The 21,035-nt window shown below is 44.5% G+C and overlaps 1 long non-coding RNA gene across 1 annotated transcript; it reads left to right on the top strand.

The window, feature by feature from the left end:
• Nucleotides 1–11,134: 11,134 nt before the first annotated feature.
• On the top strand, nucleotides 11,135–17,088 carry LOC131276108 (uncharacterized). Its single transcript, XR_009183599.2, has 2 exons — nucleotides 11,135–11,865; nucleotides 13,931–17,088. It is a non-coding gene; the product is annotated as an uncharacterized lncRNA (long non-coding RNA).
• The last annotated feature ends 3,947 nt before the right edge of the window (nucleotides 17,089–21,035 follow it).

Genomic DNA, 21,035 nt, shown 5'->3' with positions numbered 1-21,035 from the left:
AACTGATAGGGCATCTGACTACCATATGGGAGGTCCAGGGTTCTTTACGCAGGGCCCCCTGGCCTGTGTGGTGAGCTGGCCCACGCACAGTGCTGCCACACGCAAGGAGTGCTGTGCCACACAGGGGTGCCCCCTGTGTAGGGGTGTCCCATGCGAAAGGAGTGTGTCCCACAAGGAGAGCCACCCCACATGATAAAAGCACAGCCTGCCCAGGAGTGGTGATGCACACACGGAGAGCTGACACAGAATGATGATGCAACAAAAAGAGACAAAATTCTCAGTGCCACCTGACAAGAATGCAAGCAGACACAGAAGATACAGCAAATGGACACGGAGAGCAGACAATGGGGGAGGGGGGGAGAAAAATAAAAATAAATAAATAAATAAATAAATAAAAATTAAAGGGAAAAAACCTGCCCCTAGGAAAGAACTGGGAATCTCTCCTTACGAAATGCTTTTTGGCTTGTCTTTTCCTAAGAAAACTGGAGACCTGGAGCCTAGAGTGTCTACAACTAGAAGCAGGAAGAGTGCATCCAGTACCCATGTGGAATCTAAGCCCTCACTTGACATAGGTGTGCAATGGACACAACCAATCCAATGTCCACAGAGGAAATGTGAAATGGGTGTGGGAACGGTAGCCATGGGGGCTGCTGGGTGTGGGGAACGGGAGGAAGAGATGAGATGTGGAGGCGTTTTCGGGACGTGGAGTTGTCCTGGATAGTGCTTCACGGACAATTACGGGACACTGTAGATCCCCCCAGGGCCCACTGGATGGAACGTGAGAGAGTCTGGGCTATGATGTGGACCATTGACTATGGGGTGCAGTGATGCTCAGAGATGAACTTACCAGGTGCAGTGGATGTGTCGCGATGATGGGAGAGAGTGTTGCTGTGGGGGGAGTGGGGGGCGGGGGCGGTGGGGTTGAATGGGACCTCATATATTTTTTTTAATGTAATTAAAAAATAATAATAATAAATAAATATTAAAAAAAAAAAAACCAAAAAAAAAAAAAGAAAACTGGAGACCTCCCTTCCTTAGAGTCGAAGGCTCTCTTCCTTAAGAATTATATACTGGCTTTGTCCTCTACTTTGCCATCCCTCAGGCATCATGTTTTGCCTTTCAAATTCACTGTCCATCAATCCAGCAGCTGCATCCTAATCAAGTCGTGGAAGGAGTCCAAACTTCAGCCAACCTGGGAAGGACTCTTTATCAAGTTTGTTGACAACTGAAACTGCAGTCCGGACAGCAGAAAAAGGCTGGACCCACTACTCTAGAGTAAAAGGACCAGTACCCGACCCAGGTGTTAAGTACCCAACACCACCGTCCAAGTCCTGGGAAACAACTCCAACTTTAGATCCCTTAAGGATCACTCTGAGAAGGCAATAGTTGGGAGGGCATATCAGGAAAGGGGGAGGGGAGACTGGTCAGACTCTGTATCAGTGAACTTTGCGGGAAGACATCCCTCCACTTAGAGAGCAGGTTATTACCTATATCCATCTTGTCTAGCGCATTAAGAGACTAGCAGATGAGAGATTCAAAGTTTCTGAAAATGAGAATAATTATACTGACTATGATGTTTCAGATTCGGGTTACAAGCAGCCCTGTTAAATTGACAGTAAGCATAACTGAAGGCCTAGAGCCCCAGACCGTGAAGTCTGATACCTGCCAACTGATAAAACGTGGGGATTTAGGATATCAGCAGTGGCTGAGTGCGCAAAATAAATGTCTATGCCTGGAGTCACGGAAAGGTTATTTCAACCTCCCCCGCCCCGTCTCAATTGGAGGTGGCAGTTAAGGGAATAGCAGAACAGTTGGATGCTACTAGCCAAATGGCATGAAAAAATAGAATAGCCCTAAACATAATGCTAGCAGAAAAAAGATTAGAAATAGTTGCTGTACGTTCATCCCCAATAATATGGCCCCAAATGGGACTATCCCCAAAACCTTGCAAGGCTTAACAGTTTTATCTGAAAAGTTAGCAGAAAATTCTGGTATTGACAACCCACTCACGAGATGGTTAGAGAGCTGGTGTAGAAAATGGAAAGGAGTGGCACTGTCTGTCCTGACTTCCCTTATCACCGTGTCTAGGGTACCCACAGCAGTTAGATGTTGCATCATCCCATGTGCCTGAGGGTTAACTAAAAAACTCATTGAAACGGCCCTAACCAAACAGATGCCCATGCATTACAAGCAAAACAACTTGTACCCCCTTAAAGAGGAAGAAGTCTGTGATGAAAAATGTGAGGAGGCTCTTAACAAATCTGAAAACTAAATTGTGAAAACTAAAAAGAGTCTTAAAGAAAGAGGGGGGATTTGTATGGAAAGGGTTAAGTTTAATTTTCACATAAAGGTGAAGCCAGAGCCGGCTCTGCAGTTAGAGGATGAAGGGAAAGGAGGCCTAGCGGCTTTGGCGCCAAGAATTTGAAAAGTGGTGCCAAAGCAAGGGCGGGGCCAAAGCGAGGGCAACCAATGGTGAGAAGCGAGGGCGGGGCCAATGGTGAAAGTGGCGCTGAATGTGAAAAGTGGCACCGGGAGTGAAAGCAGTTCCAGCCCGCCCAGCCCATGGGACTGTAGGGAACAGGGGAGCAGCGACTCAGAGCGGGAACCAGGTAAGTTAGTTAGAGCTGGCAGATAAGCTGTAACCTCTAAAGTACCCAATCAATGGGGAACAGTGTGTTAAGTTTAGGGTGTAAATGTCATTTTTCTTGCTGTTTGGTGTGCTGGCCATTTTATCTAGGTCGCATGCCTGTTCTTGCAAGATTGTTAATACAATTCTTTTTTTCTCTGCTGTTGCTCTCCTACAGGTGCAGCTTTCTTTCTAACACTCCCCACCCCTCAAGAGCATGTCATTCCCCGCACGCAGCAGCGCAATGGCCATTGGCACACAGTGGTTTCGCTCTTTGTTGGAGGATGCACAACTCCAAGGAGAATGAACCCTACTTTGGGGATGTGTTGAACCCAAAGGGACATGGCTGATGTGGCCAGTGAGCATCACCATGACCGTGGGACCAGCCCAGCTGTTTCTTTGATGACCTGCAGGTCCTTACTTGTCTTGAGATGGGCCAAAAGGTGGTAGCCCTGCCATACTTGGGGACCCACTCCATTCTCACCCTGGCCCTGCCCCCTATGCTGGGAGTGGAAGGAGGACCAGCTCTGGACCCAAAGGCCCGGGCCTCCACCTGGACACCCAAGAACTTTCCAGGCTCCTGGCAGCATACTGCCCTGTTCCAACCTGGTTTCTGGACTCAGTTTCCACCAGGATGCTGGTGGGTCTAGGGAAGGTCTGTGTGCTGTGTGTGTGTTGTCCTGGATACCAGTGGTGTCTCTCAACCACAGCCTTGGAAGGTAAGAGGCACTGTCCCTCCTAGAACTCATCTGACCCCTATTCCTGGGAACTTGAGACATGTACCTGCTGGGGCTGGGGGTTGCATCATGTGCCTGTCAAACAGCCCCATGCTTGCTATTGCCAGAGCCCCAAGACCTGCTGAACCACAATGAAACTACCACTGGGGCTGCACTCACCTGTCATTTTCTGACCTCTGCTTTTGCTTCCTGAACCAACAGTAATTGGTATGGGCTCAATTGAGAAGATAGGTGAGAGGTGAGTGCACTTGTGATTGCTTAAGACAAGCCTCTGTTGTCATGGAGAAATTCCAAAGCAGCAAATCAAATCCTCTCCCTAGTTCATCCTAAAACCAGCCACCCCTCCCCCACCCCATTAGCCAGGTAGCCTCTGACCCCCCCCCCCCCACCTCAGGACCCCCGGTAAAGAGTACTCGGGGCATTATCTGAAAGCACGGTAAGTTCTGGATGAACTGGTGTTACTTGGGGGCCAATGAAGACCTTACGACCAGCACCACTCCACCACTGAGATGAAACTGGCTTGATTGGTCCCAGACCAGGCCTGACTGCCCAGGCCCCCATGTCTGGGTAGTAGCCCAGGGTGGGCTAGGAGGGTGGGCGTCAAACTGCACGTCCCGTCCGTCCTCCGTGCTCCCCTAGTCTCTGGACTGGGCTTCCACAGGTGTCTCTTTCTGAGGGCCAGGACCAGTGAGTGCTCACATACTCCCTTCCGCTGCCCACAATCTGTTTCTCTGAAGTAGGATCACGGAGCAGCCTCTTTGCCAGCTGGATAAACTCCTGAGGATCTGAAAACAATAATCCTTCGTGTCTCACCACAGTAGCATTTCCAGGAATATTCCTTGCCAACCCTGGAGCTTCTAAATCCAGTGCCTCCAGAATTGCAACTCATGTCTTCAGAAACAGAACTATTCACCACCGCAAAGGATTTTTACCCCCACGTGCAGGTCTTCCCAGGACAGGTTTAGATAAGGCGGGGGCCCCAGCTCCGGCGCTGGCCTCTCCCTTGAGCACATACCCTGTCGTGGGTGTGTACTTTCTCTTGCTTTACAGTAAACTCTTCACTAGCTTGCTTAAAATATGGCACATCCTTAAATTCTCTTCTGCAACGTGGCCAAGCACCTGGAAACTCACCATTGGCAACACCTGTCCAGAGAAATTTGTGCAGATGTGTGCCAGGAGACGTAAGAACATTTGTTGCAGCAGGGTTCACAGCAGCCTCAAGTTGGAAAGGATTCAAATGTCCATTAACAGAATGGATAAAGCAATTGTAGTATATTCATTCTTTGGAACACCACAGGGCAATGACAATGAACAAACCATAATCACTTGGATGAATCTTACAGACACCCTGTGGAGAGAAAGAAGCAAGATGAAAAAGAATCTATATGGGATGATTCCCATTATATTAGAGGCCCACAGGTAGGTGGTAAAGCTATTTAAAAATGCAAGAGAAGGTTTATCACAGAGGCCAGGACCACAGTTTTACTCTGATGGGAGAGCGGGGTTGGGACTGAGAAGGGACAAGCAAGCCAGCCTCTGGGGCACTGGATTGTTCTATTTTTCACCTGGGTGGTTGTCCTACAGGTGTTTACTTTATATATTTTAGTCACGGTTTTTCATGTATGTCATATTGCAAATAAAGAAGGTTTTTTTTAAACGGAGAAGGAAACTTCTCTGGTTACAGCATGATGAAAGTATTGTGTAAACAATACATTAGTCAGGAATTTTCAGAGAAAATGAAATGGTATGATAAAAGATGTGCTATAAGGAATTGGCTCACTTGATCGTGGGAGCTGGCATGTTTTAATTCTCTGTGGCAGACTGGAGGCTGGAAATTGCTGGAGGAGTGATGTTGAAGTCTTTAGTCTGAATCTATAGCAGAGGCCAGGGAGGAATGGAGGGTGTGGTCTGGAAGCAGAATTCCTTCTGCTTCCTGAAATCCTCAGTTCTCGCTTTTAAGACCTCCAACTATTTTGTGTGATCTATGTATCTTCAAAAAAAAAAGAAAAAAATAGTAAAACAATGAAAAAAAAAAGACCTTCAACTAATTGGATGAGGTTCATCCTTTACATAAAGTCAACTGTTTGTAGATGCTAATCCCATCTACAAAATACCTCCAAAGTAACAACAGGGCAGGAGTTTGACCGAACAGTTGGACATCATACCCTATGTATAGGATCATATCATCTGTGAATAGGAAGAGTTTCACTCTTTCATTCCAATATTGATTTTTTTTAAGACTTAAAAAAAATATTTATTTCTCTCCCCTGCCTTCCTCTCCCCCCAGTTGTCTGCTCTCTGTGTCCATTCGCTGTGTGTTCTTCTGTGTCCACTTTTATTCTTATCAGCGGCGCCAGGAATCTGTGTCTCTTTTTGTTGTGTCATCTTGCTGTGACAGCTCTCCGTGTGTGTGGCACCACAACTGGGCAGGCTGAACTTTTTTCACATGGGGCGGCTCTCCTTACAGGGTGCACTCCTTGCACATGGGGCTCCCCTATGTGGGGGACACCCCTGCGTGCCACGGCACTCCTTGTGTGCATCAGCACTACGCATGGGCCAGCTCACCACATGGGTCAGGGGGCCCTAGGTGTGAACCCTGAACCTCCCATGTGGTAGGTGGACGCTCTATCTGATGAGCCAAATCTGCTTTCTGCAATATTGATTTTTTTAATTGAGGTGATATTCACACAATATGAAATTCACTATTTTAAAATGTACTATTCTGTCACTTTTAGTACATGCATAAAGTTGTGCAACCATCACATCTTTTTAAAATTTATTATTTTTATTTATTTCTCTCCCCTTCCCCCCCACCCCAGTTGTCTGTTCTCTTGTCCATTTGCTGTGTGTTCTTCTGTGTCTGCTTCTATTCTTGTCAGTGGCACCAGGAATCTGTGTCTCTTTTTGTTGTGTCATCTTGCTTTCTGTCTCTATGGATTTGCCTATTCTGAATATTTCATACAAATGGATTTTATAATATGAGCCCTTTTGTGTCTGGCTTATTTCATTTAGCACATTTTATATACCACATTTTGGTTTATCCATTCATCTGTTGATGGACACCTGGGTTGTTTCCACCTTTTGGCAATTGTGTATAATAATACTATGAACATTAACGTGCAAGCATATAAAGTGCAAAACTCCAGTAACTTCTGACACCAACTGCAAATGGCTGCAGTAACATCAATTCTGATTTTTTTTTTTAAAGGAGGTTCCGGGGATTGCACCCTGGACCTCGAACATGGGAAGCAGGCACTCAACCACTGAGTTACTAACTATCAGGAATTCGATCAGACGCCACAGATTTTATAAGATTGCCTTTATTTATTTATTTATTTTTAAAATTTTAGGAGAAACTAGAGAAAGGTAAAGAATGCACCTGAGATGCAGGTGTGAGTATCCTCAAGGAAGAGGTGCTCATGATATTGCCTTTAGATACCTGTCATAAGCTTGGAGGCTCAGGTCACCTGCATTTCTTTTTAAAATTTTTTAATTTAATTTAATTCAATTTAATTTTTTAATTATTTTTAAAAGTTAATAGATCACACAAAATTTTTTTTGTTTTTTTATTTTATTTTATTTTTTAATTATCTTTTTAAAAAGTTAATAGAACCTGCACTTCTATCAATTGGCTATAAGTTTGGAGGTTCTCACCAGCCCCCTGGATTTGGTAATTTGCTGGAACCCATGGAACTCCAGTCAAGCACTATACCTAAGACTATATAGGTTTAGTATACTAAAAGGATGTGATAGGGAAGCAGATGTGGCTCCAGTCTACCATATAGGAGGTCCAGGGTTCGATTCCTAGGGCCACCTGGTGAAGACAAACTGGCCCACACGGTGAGCTGGCCTGAGAGGAGAGGTGGCCCACGCAAGAGGGTTGGCCTGCATAAGAGTGCTGGCCCACGCAGAGAACTGGCACAGCTAGATGACTCAACAAAAAGAGACACAGAGGAGAGACAATAAGAGATTCAGCAGACCAGGGAGCTGAAGTGGCACAAGAGATTAAATGCCTCTCTCCTGCTCCGGAAGGTCCCAGGATAAGTTCCCAGTGCTGCCTAAAAGAGAAGACAAGAAGACACAGAAGAACACACAGCAAATGGACACAGAGAGCAGACAACAAGCACAAAAACAACAAGGAGGGGTATAAATAAATAAATCTTAAAACAGTGAAATGAAAGGATGGGATAGAAGAAATGTATAGGGCAATGTCTGGGAGGATCTCAAAAGCAAGCATCTTCTCCAGGTACAGCTAGATTGTGTCACCCTTAGGGCACAGAGCTGTATCTTATCAATCAGAGAAGCTTACCTTAACTTCAATGTCTGGAGTTTATATAGGGTTTCATTATATAGGCATAACTGGAATCAATGCCCATGTAAATGAATTCAATCTTCAATCTCCCAGATCAGGCTGATATGACATGAGTCAAAGCCCCAATCCTCCAATCACTTGATACCTCTTTCTAAGATTATAGATATGGCTGGCCCCACCCTGATATCTCTTTGGCATACGAACTCTAATGACAAAAAACGCTATCATAGAGAATTCCACTGATGTAGAGGTTATCTCTCCAGAAGCCAGGACAAAGGCCTGGTCAAAATTTTTTTTAAGATTATTTATTTATTTATTTATTTATGTCATCCCACCCATTCTTTGTTTGCATTTGTTGTGACTGTTTATCTTCCTTTTAGGAGGCACTGGGACCCGAACCTGGGACCTCCCATGTGGGAAGGAGGCACCTAATTACTTGAGCCACCTCCACTCCCTGCTTTGTTGGGTCTATCATTATGTTTTCCTCCTTGCGTCTCTTCTTGCGTGAGCCCATTGTGTTAGCTCACTGTCTTGCTCGTCTTCTTTAGGACGTAGAAGGAACCATACCCAGGACCTCCCATGTGGTAGGCAGGAGCTCAATCACTTGAGCCAGATCTGCTTCTCACTATTTTTTTTAAGGAAAAAGGGACATTATTTATTAAAGAAAAGTCACCTGTTACTCTGCTAAAATTAGTATGTTTGACATTAACACTTTGGATTGAAACATGCCTTCAACAACAAATGGATTATAAAAAGCAAACTCCTAAAGGTCAATTCAAGGAGCATTATTAAAGAGCCACAAGACAATATTCTCTGGAGATAGGTGATCATTCAATTTCCCAGTGAAGCAGTTAGTTAATTTTTTGTAAACATCTGTCCGGTGATAAAAGCATGAAAACACAAATTACCATCACAGTTTTTTAGGCAATAAGATTTAAAAATGGGAGCAAACTGCACCTCGAAAAACCCAAGACTGAGACTCTACAGGTGTGTTTTTCCAGGTCAGGTCTACCTTTTGGTTTTGTTGATTCTACTTTCCATTCTCTATTTCATTTATTTCTATTCTTATCTATAATTATCTCCATAGTTCTATTTGTTTTGGGTTTATGTTTGCTCTTCTTTTTCTAGCTCCTTAAAATGAAAGGTTTGGTTATTTTTTCTTTAGGATTATTTATTTATTTCCCCTCCCTCCCCCCAAATTGTCTGCTTGCTGTGTGTTCTTCTGTGTCCACTTTTATTGTTGTCAGTGGCACCGGTAATCTGTTTCTTTTCATTGTAGCATCTTGCTGCGTCAGCTCTCCGTGTGTGCAGCACCACACCTGGGCAGGCTGAACTTTTTTAACGGGGCAGCTCTCCTTGCACGTGGGGCTCCCCTTTGCGGGGGACACTCCTACATGGCAGGGCACTCCTTGCACGCATCAGCACTGTGCATGGGCCAGCTGCACACGGGTCAGGAGGCCCTGGGTTTGAACCCTTGGCCTCCCATGTGGTAGGTGGACACTCTATCCACTAAGCCAAATCCACTTCCCGGAAGGTTTGGTTATTGATTTAAGATTTTCCTTCTTTTGTTTCCCCCTCTGAGACGGCTCCCTCATCTGTTTGCTCATTGTTTTTGCTCAGTCTACTACTTGTTTTTTGCTTCTTGTCTGATAGTTGTCTGTTTTTTCTTTAGGAGGCACTGGAACTAAATCTGGGACCTCCCATGTGGGAGGCGGTTGCTCAACGGCTTGAGCCACATCTCCTCCCTGCTCATTTTGGTTTTTTTTTTGGCTCATTGACTGCTCGTTGTTTGCCTGTTGCGTGCTTGTTGTTTTTCTCTCTCTCAGTATCTGCTTGTTGTCAGCTCGATGTTGTTTTGTCTTCTTTAGGAGGCAGTGGAAACTGAACCTGGGACCTCCTATGTGGGAGGCAGGCACCCAACAGCTTGAGCCACATCCGTTCCTTCTTTTTAAAAAATTTTTATTTATTTATTTATTTTTAAAATTTATTTCTCTCCCCTTCCTCCTCCACCCCAGTTGTCTGTTCTCTGTGTCTATTTGCTGTGTCTTCTTTGTCCGCTTCTGTTGTTGTCAGCGGCACGGGAATCTCTGTTTCTTTTTGCTGCGTCATCTTGTCAGCTCTCCGTGTGTGTGGGGCCACTCCAGGGCAGGCTGCACTTTCTTTCACGCTGGGTGGCTCTTCTTATGGGGCATGCTCCTTGCATGTGGGGCTCCCCTAGGCGGGGACACCCCTGTGTGGCAGGCACTCCTTGCGTGCATCAGCACTGTGCATGGGCCAGCTGCACACGGGTCAAGGAGGCCCAGGGTTTGAACCGCGGACCTCCCATGTGGTAGATGGACGCCCTAACCACTGGGCCAAGTCCGCCGCCCTCTTTTTTTTTTTTAAGATTTATTTTATTTATTTATTTCTACCCCTACTCATTGTTTGTACTCGCTGCCTGCTTTCTGTGTTTCTTCATTCATTGTGTGCTCTCTGTATCTGCTCGTCTTCTTTTTTGGAGGCACCAGGAACCAAACTTGAGACCTTTCATGTGGGAGGGAGGTGTCCAATAGCTTGAGCCACTTTTACTCGTTGTGTCTCTCATTGTGTTTCCTCATTGTGTCTCCTCATTGCATCATCTTGCTACAACATGTCATTGCATCAATTCACCATGCCAGCCCATTGAATCAGCTTACTGTCTTGCTCATCCTTTTTAGGAGGCACTGGGAATGGAACCCAGACCTCCCATGTAGTAGGCAGGTGCCCAACTGCTTGAGCCACATTTGCTTCCCCTTAATTGCCTTTTTTTTTACGATTTATTTTTATTTATTTCTCTCCCCTTCCCCCCCGTTGTCTGCTCTCTGTGTCCTTTCGCTGTGTGTTCTGTGTCCGCTTGCACCCTTGATGGCACCAGGAAACTGCGTCTATTTATTGTTGCGTCATCTTGCTGTGTCAGCTCTCCATGTGGGCGGCGCCATTCCTGGGCAGGCTGCACTTTCTTTCGCGCTGGGTGGCTCTTCTTACGGGGCGCACTCCTTGCGCGTGGGGCTCCCCTACGCTGGGGACACCCCTGCGTGGCACGGCACTCCTTGTGCGTATCAGCACTGCGCATGGGCCAGCTCCACACGGGTCAAGGAGGCCCGGGCGGTAGGCGGACGCCCTATCCATTGGGCCACATCCACTTCCCATGGCTATCTCCTAAGACTTATGCAAAGTACACAAAAGAAAGGATACTAGCCGGTCCCTTTCCCAGCGGGAAAGCCTGGTTTGGGAGCTAAGTTCTGGGAACCAGACCCAGATGTCTCCCAAGATCTCTAAGTCTCTGGGGATGGTCAGAGACGTAAAGCTCCTGGTCCCTGGAACATGGGGACAGCGAGCAGGACTCCTGAGCTCCAGGACGCTGGCTTGGTGGGCGATCTGTTCAACGAGGTCTAGTGTGGGACGCCACCAAGACTGACAAATGGGTTTCTCCTCCCCTAGGATAATGCGCGGCTTCTAATTGTGACAACCTGCCTACTGACAGTCTAAAAAGAAAGAGGCTCATCTTTTCCTGCCATACCAAGTGGCCGCAGGATGACCGAGGGTGGTCTCTGCATTGGGACCCTGAATTCCAGTTAAACCTGTGTAAGAGAGAAGGAGAGGACAGGCAGATCTGAGGGCCAGAGACCACGTGGCCATGTCTCCTCAAAGGGGACGGGGAAACGCACTACCAAACCAGTTAATTCAAAGCTCAGGGAAATTGCTCAGAAGCAGAACTTAAAAACCCAGCCTTATTTCAAAGAAAGCTGATAGAGGCAATAAAACTACCCTCTTGGTGGATCTTAACTCTGGAGGAGGAGAGAACTTCCTAGAACTCCAGCCTGCCGCGGATACCCGCAGAAAGCTGCAGAAAGTTTCCCTGGGCCCCCAGACTTCCACTAACTGCTTTTTAGAAACAGCCTCCTTAGTTTTCACCAATCAAGACCAAGCCGCCAAGGTGGAGAAGGTAAAGGGGGGGCAGCGCCACAGGGTCCGGGACAGGCTCGCCTTTTAACTGCCACTGTTAAAGGCATCATCGCCTCAGGGTTCCCAGAATCCAGGCTCCACGTCAGCGGAAACCTGGCCCCAAGCTGCCTCCCTCAAGCCGGGACTTGTCCCAGGGGAAGACGGAAGGGACCTGAAGCCGTGCCTGAATCCTCAACCCGGAGCCTCGGTGACCCTGGATGTGGCAGGTAAGGTTGTTAATTTCTTAATTAACACGGGAGCCAATTACTCGGTTCTAGCCTGCTCACCTGACATCTCCAAACCTTGGTTGTGCCTATGCGGAATCACAGTCTAGGCCATTTACTAAACTTCTCTTCTGTAGAATAAGGCACCTCCTCATAGACTATCAATTAAGAGTAGAAGGTTCCTGGGTATTCCCAGCTCCCTGCTTATTCCCTTGTAACGCTCCAATCCTTCCAGCAAAAAGGCCTCAAAACGCTTTACCCCTTGCAGGAGGTAACTAATGGGATGCAGTCCCCAGAGAAGCCCCAATTCATGTCTTGTTGGGGCAGGGCTTCTCTGGACCCCTTAGCTCCTTAGCAGCTGCCCAGGGATTTTCCTGGAGGAATGAAGCTGGAAGATTCCACGTGAGGTTTCTGCCATGGACAGACACAGGGAACTTTGCGTCTAGGTAATTCTAAAGTCAAGTCTTTCCCTACGCTAAGTGTGTAAAATTCTCTCTTCTTTTTTTTTTTTTAGGGCATTTTTAATTTAATTTAATTTTATTTACATCTCTCCCCTTCCCCTTTGGAGTTCCCCCCACCCCCATCCCATCTGCGCTCTCTGTGTCCATTCACTGTGTTCTTCTGCGTCCGATTGCAGTGTCTGGGCGGCACTGGGAAACCGTGTCGCTTTTTTGTTATGTCATCTTGCTGTGTCAGCTCTCGGTGTGTGTGGCGCCACTCCTGGGCAGGCTGCGCTTTTTTCATGCAGGACAGCTCTCCTTACAGAGCACACTCCTTGCACATTGGGCACCCCTATGCAGGGACGCCCTGCATGGCATGGCACTCCTTGTGGGTGCAGCACTGCGCATGAGCCAGCTTACCACATGGGTCAGGAGGCCCTGGGGATCGAACCCTGGACCCTCCATATGGTAGACAGATGCTTTATCTGTTGAGCTACGTCTGTTTCCCTCTCTCTTCTGTTCTAATCTGTGCTTGCTTTAACTTTGCCAGTCTGCTTATATCTAGGAACTCATAAATCAGATTTGTGGTTTGCCTGTTACAAATTAGTGAAAGGTAACCAAAAAATGAATCTTAAAATGTCAATACTGTCTTGCAATTGGATCTGATGTATAATTCACAAGTAGAAATGGTTCAACTACTGGAAAGGCAGAAAAACTTAGCAAAGTTGTTACTAATAAAATAGTTTTAGTTGCTTAGGTGATAAAAGTGCCCAATTTGTAAAAAAGATTTTATTTATCTCCCTCCTCGTTTGTACTCACGTCTGCTCTCTGCATCTGTTGTTGTATGCTTGTCTTCTTTTTAGAAGGCACTGGGAACTGAACCTGGCACCTCCTGTGTGGGAGAGAGGTGACCAATCCCTTGAGCCACCTCCACTCCCTGCTTGTTGTATTTCTTGTTGTGTCTCTTCATTGAGTCATCTTGTTGCATCAGCTTGCCCTGCCAGCTGGCTGTGCCAGCCTGTTGTGCCTGCTCACTGTCTTACTCGTCTTCTTTAGGAGGCACTGGGAACTGAACCTGGGACCTCCCATGTGGGAGGCAGGCACCTGACTGCTTGAGCCACATTTGCTTCCCCCAATTTTCTTTTAAAATGAAAACTTACCAGAAACTGTAACTGAGAGTTAAGATTGTTATATAGAAGCCTTTATATTATAAAACAGCAGAAGGATAATAGTATCTGAAATTGCTATAACTGGCTTGATATAGCCTACAACCTACTACTGTGATGGTAATCTTAGACTAATTTACCTTTGTTTATGGTTACTTCAGGTTCAGCTGAACCCTCACTTATGCTTGACTATAGTAATGGTAATTGTAAACTAAACTTAACCTTTAATAAAGGTTATTTTGTGACTAGTTTACTAACATCACCTCCCCCTTGGATTTCAGCTGTTGTGATGATAATTCTAAGCTGAGTTTGTCTTTGCTTATGGTTTGTTTTTGTTTTTTGCTTATGGTTGTTTCATGACTATGTCTGCCCCCCATAGCTCAGGGGAAGGCAAATTTAAGACACCCCTGTCTCCTGTCCTTCCACTGGAATTAATGACCCTGCTTTCTCTTGTGACTCCAGCTGTGAACTAGATTGCTGCCTGGTGGAATTCTTGACCCTCGGAGTTGGATGTTCACTCTTCTAGTCCAGCAGCCGCCAGAGTCCTGTTATCTCCAAGGAGTGGGGAGTAGGGGACCTACTACCTTGACTGTTCATGTTCCTAAAAGCAGCAGTCCATGAAAGAAACCAGGTGTCCCTGAGACTTCAATGAATTAGTATTGAGTATATACTAGAATTAGTATATATACTAGAATTAGTATTGCTCATCCAAGCTCTGTCAAAGTCAAAATGGGAAATAAGCAAAGCTCTGAAGTAAAGGCAAATGTAAATTGTAGTTGTTTCTTTAAATCATTTCATACCTTATAGTGTAAATTGTATTTTAAAGCATTGGAAACAATTTGATTATAAGCCAATAATCAAAGAACAAAATTCTTGTGCAAAACTTCATGGTCACACATAAAAAGTGTGGAAAAAAAATAACACTTTATGGTGACAGTGCAAATTAGAGTAATTAGAAAAAGTCTTCAAAGAAATCTTTTAAATGTTATTTTACAGTTAAACTTATTTTGTAAGAAATTGAAAATGATAAATAACAGTGAGTTATTTGTGTCTGCCTATTTGCTATATTTTTACACATTGGGATGGTAATATCAAATTAACAAATGAAAATTCTTAAAAGAGCTTTATTCATATTGTTAAAAAGATTAGGGACATGGATTTGGCCCAACGGATAGGGCATTCACCTACCACATGGGAGGTCCAAGGTTCAAACCCAGAACTTCCTGACACGTGTGATGAGCTGGCCCATGCACAGTGCTGATGCACGCAAGGAGTGCTGTGCCACGCAGGGGCGTCCCCTGCATAGGGGAGCCCCACGTTCAAGGAGAGCACCCTGTAAGGAGAGCTGCCCAGTGTGAAAAAAGTGCAACCTGCCTAGGAGTGGCACCACACATACGGAGAGCTGACACAGCAAGATGACACAACAAAAACAAGACACAGATTCTGGGTGCCGCTGACAAGAATACAAGCAGGACACAAGAAGAACGCACAGCAAATGGACACAGAGAGCAGACAACTTGGGGTGGGGCGGAGAAGGGGAGAGAAATAAATAAATAAATAAACAAACAAATAAATAAATAAATCTTTTTAAAAAAAGATTAAAACTCTGTCTTCGGATGGGGAATTAAGAATCATAGTTTGTCCTGTAATTCCTTAATTTAAACCTTTTAACAGCCTTAAAATATGGGTGATTAATAATCCTACTACCAAATTTCAGTAAGTAAAGGAAAAGTCCTTGAAAACTACGGAAAGATCTTTTAAAACAAATTAAACAATTATAATATATTCCAGAACCTAGTGGTCAGTATGCTTTTAAGATTATTCACAGTTTTATAATTTTATTAAAGAAAAGATCTTTTAGCATCCTGCAAAGGAAGGAAAAAGAAACTTCCCTGCATAAACTATAAGGGTTTCAATTTTATTTAGCTTGGGTGTTATCTCCCTAGGTTTATAGGATGTCAATTAAATAAATTAACTTTATATGTATTAAATCTTTAAAGCTATTAACATCGTAACTTCATGTTTAATGAAATTAAGATAAAAGTAAATTTCATTGGTTGCTAATTGTAATTTAATAAGCTTATTTAAAGGTAAAGTAACTTCTGGTTATTATAAGAAGTTCATAAAAGCATCTTCTAAAATGAAGTATTTAAATGGCTAATTCCAGGAAGCCATTATTAATCAGAAAACCTAATTGATATTGAGAGCAAAAAGTAACTTCAGGGAAGTGGATGTGGCTCAAGTGATAAGGTCTCCTCCTACCATATAGAAGGACCTGGGTTCAATCTCTGGGTCCTCTTGGTGAAAAAGAAGAGGAGAAAGCGTGCCTGCATGGCGAGCCAGTGCCCACGTGGCGAGCTGAGTGCCTGTGTGGCAAGCCAAGTGCCTGCATGGTGAGCCAGGTGCCCATGCAAGTGCCCACATGGTGAGCCAGTGCCTTTGTGGTGAGCCGAGTGCCTGTGTGAGTGCCACGTGGGGAGCTGAATGCCTGAGTGGTGAGCCAAGTGCCTCCGCAAGTGCTGTGTGGCAAGCTGAGTGTCTGCATGGCAAGCCAGTGCCCACGCAAGTGAGTCACGCAGCATGATGATGACACAACAAAAGAGAGACCAAGGGAGAGTCAAGGTGAAGCTCAGTAGAGACCAGGAACTGAGGTGGTGCAATTGACAGGGAAACTTTCTCCACATCAGAGGTCCCCAGGATCGAATCCCAGTGAATCCTAGAGGAGAAAGATGAGAAGAGAAAAAGAGAAATAGATACAGAAGCTCACAGAATGAATGGACACAGGCAGCACAAACAGCAGGGAGGGGGAGGGGGGAAAGTAACTTCATAATAGGGAAACCTGTCAGAGGCCTCCTTGATATGTAAGATAATTGAGAGGGTAGTTTTCCTGTGCTGCTAAAGCAAAAATATCTTTTAATTAAAGTAATCCTGGCAAAAGTTAAGTTCATTTGATATGTTATACATTGCATTGGAAATATTAGGGAGTATATAAAAATCCAAAGCAATAGACTTCAGTATTGTCAAACTCTCTTGTGCATTCAAATCAGGCCCAGGTATCCTGTATGGTACTTCTCTATTTGAATTATTGGCTTGATTGGTCACTGCAACCCCTAAAACAATAAAAGTATCTACTACATTTGTAAACATGTTCCTCAAGTGGATGGAGAGTGTGTTGCAGTTTTAGACTCCCATAGCAGATGGCAATAGCTCAGTATGGCCAGATATACAATGGATATTGTTGGAAACTGAGGCACAATGGCCTCTCAAGGAGAGACGTGCTGTCTCCATGACTACGCTTGCAACCTAAGGAATGCAGCGATTGGGAGTTCCCAGCAAATGAGCGGAAGCTGTTAAAGGCTGAAGGAAAAGATGAGCTCATACCTTTTGTAATGTATAGAACACTTAGACTTTGCACCTTGAGATAAGATTTTTTTCTATAGGTAATGTTGATAGTTAATACGAGTTGCTCCTTAATGTCTTGTAACCTATGTTTCTACTAGGTCTGTGCTTATTGGCACGTAGGCTGTCGTCGTCCTGCTTGTAGACCCGTACACTGTGGTATATAAAGAGCCCCTTGTAATCAATAAAGTTGTCTGATGAGTCTCTACTCGCAGATCCCCTGATTCCAGCTCTCTCCTTTTTTCTTCATTTCTTTCATTCCCGATACCCTCGGGTCACCAACTCCCACAGGACATTGCTTCCAGACTGGCTCTGTTTCATGGTGCTGAAGTGCACTATGCACCAGGCCAGTGAAACACTGGAGCCTACTTTCCAGCCTCTCTCTAGGATCAACTGTGCTGCAGCATGATGGCTGTGAGTAGGACACACCAAGTGGAGCGATAATTACCAGAGTAATGTGGTAAACAAACACAATTGGTATTATAGTCTACTTCCATGGAGAGATAACTTGTATGGTGTTCCAGACCTGGAGCTTAGATCTATTAATTGCAGCTCAAAGGAAACTTATGCATTGATTAGTGCAATAATCAGTATTAAGTACTATACCTACATGCCTTGATGATTGTGATGATATCTTTTTATTCTAGATCATATGCAGAGGGATATTGAACATGTTAAAAGTCCTGGTCAATTTAATTCATTTTCTAAGTAGTTAATGAATGTGCCTATAAGATAAAGGAATGGCTCTCTTAAGTATTATCTTTATTTTGCTTGCCACATGTTTGTCTTTTTGTTGCCTATACTGTCTTTGTGAGTTTAAGTCTAGGGCATTGCCTCTCATCATACCTCTCCTAGCTGTCCCAGGCATAACCACCACCATGGGAACTGGGTTGCCAGTTTATACTAAACCCAGCAGGTCTAGCACAATCTCTCCCTGAGTTATCCAACAGCATAAAAGAACTCAAGGGAGAATGCTGTTTTCCATCATCTTCGGGAGGATGTAACCTCTGAAGGCCTTCCTCATTCTCATGGTCCCTTTTTGGGCCCACCTACCACAATCTTCTTTATCCTTTATCCATAGGACCATGTATCTTCAAAATTCTAATTAAATTTATTTCTTACAGAGTCAATGCCTTATTAGACATGCAGGGATTTCACCCAGTTTCAGTCAGGGTGCTGGACCTGTTTTCTCTCAACCGCAATAGAAGAGCCAGAGGGTTTTGCACCTTATCAGGTAGGGTCTACTCCCCCTAACCAGCAGAAAGCAGCTATAGAAGAATGACCATCACTCTTCAGCACCCCCTTGAGATAAGGGTGTAAACCCTCTGAGGGGGACACTGAGGCAGGTTAATATACAGAAAGGGAAGACTTGGGTCACAGCTAAAGACCTGGAAGAGAACATGGCTGGCAGATAACATGGCCAGCTAACCACATGGCCATGAGACCCCACCCAGAAACCTCCTGAGGGATCCCACAAGATCCTGGAATGAGAATCTTATTTGGAATGAGAATCTCATTCGGAATGAGAATCCCATTTGGGGTTCAGGGAAGGCCCCAGATATCCTCAAGAGACCTCACCATTGGCCCCTTGAGAAATCACATGTGGGGCAACCAATCAAAACAGGAAACAGACTTTAAAAAGCCTGACCTGGAGAGTGGATTGGCTCAAGAAGTTGAGCACCTGCCTCCCACATGGGAGGTCCCAGGTTCAGTTCTGGTGCCTCCTAAAGAAGATAAACAAGAAGCAGACAACGAGCAGACATTGAGCAAAAACAATGAGCAGACAATGAGCAAGACAGCAAGCAAAAACAAACAAGCAGGGAGTGGATGTGGCTCAGGCAGTTTAGTGCCCACCTCCCACATAGGAGGTCCCGGTTCGGTTCCTGGTGCCTCCTAAAGAAAAAACAAGCAGACAATGAACAAAAACAATGAGCAAAAACAGCAAGCAGATAAGTGCAAACAACAAGCAAAAAAAAAAACAAACAAACAGATGAGGGAGCCACCTCAGGGAAGCGGGAAAGCCCTGACCTGGGGACCCAGGTGCACAACACACCCTGCAATACACCCATGGTCCATGCCTTGGCCTTGGCGTGGACCATATACTTTTCTCATTTTCTTTAAAAACTCTTTACTCCCTTGCCTACCCTAAATTCTTTTTTGTCCTTAAATTCTTTTATGTGACACAAGCCAAGATCCTAGAAGCCCAGAAACCAGAGCCAGTAACAATATTATAGCTACTCTGCTCTTTTTGACTATTCTTAGTTGGAATGTCTTTTTCCACCCTTTTACTTTCAACCTCTTTGTGTCTTTTGTACCTAAAGTGAGTTCCTTATAGACAGCATTTAGATGGATCATATTTTTTCATCCAATCTGCCAATCTCTGCCTTTTATAGGGGAATTTAATCCATTGACACTTAAAATATTAACTGAGGGGAAGCGGATGTGGTTCAAGCAATTGAGCACCTGCTTCCCAAAGGGAGGTCCTGGGTTTGGTTCCCTGTGCCTCCTAAAAACAATAAAATAGACAACAAGCAAACAAATGAAAAAACTAACTCAGGGAAGCTGATATGGCTCAGTGGTTGAGCGCCAGCTTCCCACATATGAAGTCCTGGGTTCACTCTCCAGTACCTCAAACAAAACAAAACAAAACAAAACAAAAAACTGAGGGTTTACTTCTTCCATTTAGCTATTTGTTTTTTGTATGTCTCATATTTGTTCTGTTCTTCAATTACTCCATTACTGCCCTTTTTTGGAAATTTTTGCATGGTGTCCAGGCTTGGACCGAGAAAGTTGCCTAACTGGAGCATAATCCCTGGCCACCCACTCTGAGAGCCCCACAGACTGTGGTGGATTTCGACCTTTCTCCAAAGTCATTCAGCACACAGTTGGTGCATGTCACCAGGTGCTGATCACTGCCTAGAGTTCTGACCTCAGTGGTGGGAGCCCAAGAAATACCCTGGTTCCACCTCTACTCCATACTGCTTTCTTGTCTTGAGGAATCACTGGATCACTTCTGGCCTCAGCTTTGTCATCTGTAAAATGGACTCAATTGACAAGTACTGTGAAGGATGGAGATGATGATAAATATATATTTTTAATTTTTTTTACTTTTTAAAAAATCATGTTTATTGAGGTATGATTTAGATAAAACAAAATGGCCAAATCTTAAGTACTCAGTTTAATGAGTTTTGACAAATGTCTAGACAAATGTAAATACCACCACAATCAAGATATAGCACATTTCCATCACCCCAAAATGTCCCTTGCACATCTTTCCAGTCAATCTGCTCCCCTCACCTCTGGCCCCAGGCAAACATTTTTCTGATTCCTACTACTATAGATTATTTTTGTCTTTTCTCGAATTTCAAAGGGATCGTACAGTTTGTACTCTTTAGGGTCTAACTTTTTTTGCTTAACAATGCATGTGAGATCTATTTGTGTTGCTGTGTATGCCAGTTGTTGGTTTCTTTTTAAATTCTGAGTAATATTCCATTGTATTATTCTGTTCATCTATTGAACATTTGGGTTGTTTCCCATTTTTGGTTATTATGAATCGTTTTTGGTGGAGAACATATGCTTTCGTTTTTCTTGGGCAAATACTTAGAAGTGCAATGGCTTGATCAATTATTACAGGTCCAAATTTTAGCTTTTTAAGAAATAGATTGTTTTTCAAAGTGTCTGGAAATCATCAGCGTATGGCGTCCTGGGATTCCACATCCTCGTCAGTCTTTAATTTTAGCCAGTTTAGGGTGTGTAGGGTTCTAATTTGTATTTCCCTGATGAATAAAGATGCATCTTTTCTTGTGTATACCTTCTTTTGTGAAGTATCTGTTTAAATCTGTTCAGATTTTGCCCGTTTTTAAAAAATTACTAATATTTACGTTTTTGCATTTAGTACCGGCCAGGCACTGGGCTCGTCTGTGCTCATAGCTTTACATGCTTTCACTGACTACCTTCTGAACAGAGGAAAGACTCCAGCGAGCCCTGATAAACTTACGGTCCGTGCATTACGGAAGAGCAAAGTCTAAAATCTCGGCAGTGGCAGGGCGCGGTCCGCACTCGGGTGTCAAAGGCTCACGCGGTGATTGGCTGAAGGAGAACTTCCGCAGGTATTTCCGGATCGAGGCCCGCCCTGATCACCGCTGATTGGCTGGGCTGGCTGGCGCGC

Source organism: Dasypus novemcinctus, chromosome 26 (genome assembly GCF_030445035.2).
Source record: "Dasypus novemcinctus isolate mDasNov1 chromosome 26, mDasNov1.1.hap2, whole genome shotgun sequence".
Taxonomy (NCBI): Eukaryota; Metazoa; Chordata; class Mammalia; order Cingulata; family Dasypodidae; genus Dasypus; species Dasypus novemcinctus.
This window is presented reverse-complemented; position numbering and strand designations above follow the sequence as displayed.